The sequence below is a fragment of the Bombus impatiens genome, unplaced genomic scaffold, assembly GCF_000188095.3.
Source record: "Bombus impatiens unplaced genomic scaffold, BIMP_2.2 scf_0013, whole genome shotgun sequence".
In the NCBI taxonomy this organism is placed as follows: domain Eukaryota; kingdom Metazoa; phylum Arthropoda; class Insecta; order Hymenoptera; family Apidae; genus Bombus; species Bombus impatiens.
In genome coordinates this window covers 398,355-403,831 of record NT_176432.1, presented here as the reverse complement: position 1 = coordinate 403,831, position 5,477 = coordinate 398,355, and the positions used below count along the sequence as shown (strand labels likewise).

Sequence of the window (5,477 nt, the reverse complement as noted above, 5' to 3'; positions counted from 1 at the left end):
ACGATTTTTGGCATGATTTTTAATTTCTAGTAAAATAACAAGTCACTTTGATGATTTGAATAAAAATGTAAAGCAACGAGTTTTCCATTACAAATAGACTGTGGAGTTTTATGCAAATTTGTATCTTTATCAACATAATTAAGAAAGTGCCAAAGAAAACACTGCATGTGCCTAATATCAAATTTTGGCAGAGCGAGAAGAAGCTTCTCTGACTTAAAATTATTTTCCAAGTTTGCTTTATTTCGAACGTTATGAGAGCCTAAGCGTACAGTAATCCAAATACGTCACAAAATTTTCTATTTTTTGCACTAATATAGTCAAAATTCTTCAAAAGAAGAATCGTATTTATAGAAAATTCTGTATTTGCCTCTTAATTGTAGAGAACTGAATATTCCATTCATCTAAATTTGCAAGCACTGTACCAAGATAACTCGTATAAAGGGGAAAAATATATTTTTCTAAGATGTTCCTTTTATTTTTATTACAAAAGTATATTTTATAACGTTCTAAGTAAGAATTGTTATAAAATTGGTAATATTTAACGTCGAACGTGTTTATCGCTTAATGGCATTTACATTGTTTTAAAGACAGACGATACTGAACTTTTAGTAATTCTTTGCAAACTGAAATAAAAATCAAAAAGGTGGCTTCAAGATTTTTGAATACAATTATTACCACGGTCAGCATTGAATGCTGATGTGAACTCGATCGAGAACTTGCGAGGAATTCTAACGAGAGAAGTTTAGAATCAGAAGCCACGTATAAAAAATATCGCTGAATCTAAAAACAAAATAAAATCCACGTTAGCGGATATTGAAAAGGATAGATAAGAGAAAATGTAATCTTTTCTTCTAAGCTTCTAAAGAAGAAATTTCCTATAGAAAATTTCCAAAGAAGAAAAGTTTGTTGCATCTTATTTTGATATTATGAAAAAGCTAAAGATGGTTTTGAGTCTATAATTATTCACGGTACTGTATCTATGTTCGAATTTCAATTATGAAAGTTTATTTCGATTATGAAAATAATAGCCAATTACTCGTTAATTTTTCTATAAAATAGTCGGTCAGTAAGATGATAGGAGGATTGGTCGCAGGTTCTGAGTATCTCTCGCTATGCATCTTGAGGTCTGTGACTGCACGTAGATCAACTAATGTGAGAAATTCCTCAGTAGACGGAGGCGTTTCAATCTTTTGAGTCTACAATTTCCACGTGGCGCAACCAGGTTGATGCAAAGAAGGCACCGTTGTTCACGCTCCTGTAAATCACGATGGTTGAATCGTTGTCTGCGAACTGTGTGAACAATGCGAGCGATTAGAATTTTATAAATTGGGAATTTTTAGAAATGAAACGTCTTGGGAAATTGGGACTGCGGAATGAGAGAACTGTGTAAAGTATTAAAAAGTATAAAAATTCATTCAGATTTTGGACTTCAAGCTTTCATGATGATAAGATGTTTTGATATTGTCAAATGCAAATGCAAAATCGAAACGCGATTATTTATCCTGAAAAGCCAATATCAAATTAATGCATTCAAGCATTTTGTGGTGTATAAGATGCGACATATTGTAGCAGTTATATAATTATAGCTTTTCAGGAAATTTAATTAATATGCGATGCTTATGATGTGCGTGAATCAATATAAATATTATTTTTTTAAATATTTCTTCGGAAAATAAATAAATTTTACAAACGAAAATACGATACTTCTGTTTTCTGGATATTTGTATTTCTTCATGTTTCGCGTCCTTTTTTATTTTTAGTTAAAATTTAATTAAAATCCTGCAACAAAATTGCGTTGCATGTAAAGAGCGCAGTTAGTAGATTCTATAATTGGAGTACATCGAATCAAATAATAATACGGATCAATGAATGTGTTGACCATTTCAAACTTGAAGCTGGAACACTTGCTTCTAATATGTATATCTAAATTTGTTGCTTATTTTGCGCGGTCATTATCGATCTGAACCGAATTAAAATGATCTCCTTCGTTATTTGAATTGTTTCTTATTTAGTGAACTAAATTTCACACGATGATTTTGCCTCGGTGTAGATATAAAACGTGGTCATGTGGATTGTATTTAATTATTTTTTAAAAAAAAGCTTTCCCCTTTGGACAATTATATAGACAATGATTTTCAGCTGTAAAAATATTCCTGTATATATTTTACATATATGGAAAGGCTCTATTCTTACATTAAAATATTTAGAGAGAAAATTTCTATATCTTTAGCGCTAATACTAGTGTTAATTTAGCGCTACGCTTTAATTAGTTTAAAATTAGAGAACTATATAGACAAGTATAACACTTTAATTTCTTTCCTTTAGATTTTTGGTAATTTGTAATATTAAAAGTTTTTAATTTTAATAATTGTAATATTCGAAGTTTATCAATAATAAGTTTGCCAATTTTTTATAACAAAATAAAGTCATTCTCGCTTTAATAAAATAAAAAGTTTTAAATTCCTATTCAACAGAAAAAATCACAAGAACAAAAATTTCAGATTTCCATTCTACAAAAATCCTAAATTAAATTTCAGTTTTCGATGAAAAAGCTACAGAACAAATTTTTGAATTTTCGTTTAATAAAAGAATCACAGAAAAATTTCAAATTTTCATCCGACGAGGAAAGAACTATGAATACAAAAATTACGAATATTCGTTCGGCAAAAGAGTTACAGAAAAAATGTAAAATTTTCGTTTAACGAAGAAAAAATCATAGATACAAAGATTACGAATTTTCGTGCAATAAAAAAATCACGGAGGAAACCTGAAATTTTTATTCAACGAAGAAAAGATTATAAATATAAAAATTTCAAATTTTCGTTGCATAAAAAAATCACAGATCAAGTTACAGGTACTGTTTATCGATGCTCGTGTCCTAATTTCCAAGTAGATACATAAGTAGATAGTAAGATACTGCGCGGCGCGTCGCGTCCACAGCGATAGGACCAAGAGGATTTGTAACACCAAGCGTTCAACTCTCGCAGGGAGCTTACTTACAGTGTAGTTTCTTGGCTCGATTAAATATTCTGAGGGGCAACCTTACGTTCTGTTAAATAGATCGCCGGGAGCGTGAGAGCGCGACCGGCTGGTGAGAATACAGAGGAAGATCTGTGGTATTGAAGTATCTGTGCATATTTCTGCATCGAGATGTAAAAACGCTTGAATGAATTCATCGAATGAATGATTCAACGAAGCATCGTGCCAGAAGATCGGTTCAAGCAGCGATAAGATTACGAGAGAAAATGTAGTGTGATGTGAAATGACAGATGAGAAAATGTAGTGTGAATTAGATTTTCTATTTTGTTGCTAATATACTACGTATATAGTATACAATGAGTCACGAAATTTTTATGAATATATTGTTATATTGCGTTATGGGAAATTTGTTAAAGTTTCGTTAATACTGCAACGAGACAGGATCGTCGTACTTATGTTGGTAAATGTTAGTTGATAAATGCTTAATTATTATAAAAGCAATCGTGCGAGATGTATATGCCAAATCAAAGCAAACATGTATATAGAAGTTACGAGACATTTATTGCAAATATAGTTAGTAAAAAATGAGTATATATTATGAACAGTGTTTTTAAAAATGTACATACACAACCAATGCTAAATTTTATTAAATGTGTCACTTACTGATATGATAATTGGCAGTTTGAATTTTTTAATGCTTTGGTGATTTTGCGAAAAGTAGAATATGCTTCCAATATTCAGAACAAGTTTCTATAAGTGCACAAATATTTTCATGAGTCACTGTATGTAAAATTATATTCTATATCTATACACATTTCAAGAGATAATCTTAATGATTTGATTGACTGAATGTTTTAGAATAAGTTGGTTGCAGTTATAACTTTGATTATCCTGTCTATTAACGATCGCGCACAAATACGAGTACCTAGCTCGATACACGAAAATATCCATAGCTGTTTTATTGTTCACACAGTCTGCTTCGACTTTACATTGCAAATGTAGAGCTTAAGTAATTCTGCGCGTTACCAACTTTCGAACTAATCCAAGTATAAATTTATTCGTATCTATATTTAGCGAGTCCATAGCGAACGAATCGGTCCTTCCTAATTAAGAAATATCCAAACTTGACCTACTATTGTGTGGCCATTAAAGATAGATCTATTTTAAACGTAGGCATTTAATTGTGAAGTAAATTACAGTGAATACATCACTGATAAAAGCTGCATTTTTTTCAACCTTTCTCTAAATTAAATTCTCAATCAATATTTTGTTGGACATTTTCCTCTTTCTAAAGTTCTCTTCAAAATTTGTATGAACTAATTTACGACAGTTTACAATTAATTTACTTAAATGCAGATAAATTACATAAATATACAATGACACAAATTAATAGTTCAAGTAAATGTTAGACTACTTGTATACGTTATATTTCATCGCGCTATATAATTTAAAATCGATTTAGAAAACATGCCAGCAGTGTACAATAAACTTAAACGTACTTTTATAAAAGCACAAAAGTGAAGAATAAAACTGTAATTTGCAATTTGATGAAAACTTACGTCGAGTCTATTACGTCGAGACATTTCTACAACTATTTATAAAACCAAATTCTATCTTTTTATGATTAAATATTTTTTTATTAATACTCCTCGTACTTTTTACAAAGGTATGTATATTCTTTATATGCTCCCTTTATATACATTCGCTAATAAATTCTACTTACATCCAATAATAGTAAAGAATGAGGGATGTGAATAGACTTTTCTTACAAATCCACCGCCTCTTCTCAATAACCGCATACTCTACATCACAATGCTGCTGCTATTCATTTGCAAGTTACAATACACTAATTTCTCCACGCAATGGAGAAATTCACGTCAGGTTCGTATCCAACAGCGGCGTATCGTCGGAGAATGCTAAAGAGAGTTCACAAACACGATTAAATCAACCAAAGACAGAATCAGCAATCTGCTGAAATCGGATCTGATGAAATGAAAAATAACGTTCATATCCGCGCAAGCAGATAGTCCATTTACAAGCTACTTTATAGCGTGTAGTGGCATACTTAAATTCTATACCTACAAGGAACGCGCGAGAAAGACAGGAAGAGAAAGAAAGAAAGAGTGGAGATGAAGGTAGATAATGTGGAATGGTTGCTAGTCGAAGAACACTGTGCTGTGTCGTGTTCACCGCGTTCTCGAACCCCTTTTTCTCGAAGCAGCCAGCAGCCCACAGTCGCACAGGTGAAGCTCATATCGACCTGCCGCCAGAAATACCGCGCAGCATCGACCGTCGTCGTTATACCTGGTGTGCTTCCTCTTCCCCCGGGGCCGTGCCACCCCCGAAGCATGAAGCGGCTTGGGGGACGAGAAGAGGTCAGCGGGGGATGCGGATAGTTGGCACGATGGTGGTTGGGGGCTGACGTACGGTATCAAAGCCGCGGCCAATCCCTGGATCCTGGAAACCGCGGCTGCGCCCTGTCACAGTTTCCTCCCCGG

At 32.9% G+C, this 5,477-nt stretch overlaps 1 long non-coding RNA gene across 1 annotated transcript; it reads right to left on the bottom strand.

The window, feature by feature from the left end:
* Positions 1 to 705: 705 nt before the first annotated feature.
* LOC117152606 lies at positions 706 to 5,477 on the bottom strand. Its single transcript, XR_004463005.1, has 3 exons — positions 4,703 to 5,477; positions 3,643 to 3,729; positions 706 to 1,290 (listed from the first exon to the last, which is right to left on the bottom strand). It is a non-coding gene; the product is annotated as an uncharacterized LOC117152606 (long non-coding RNA).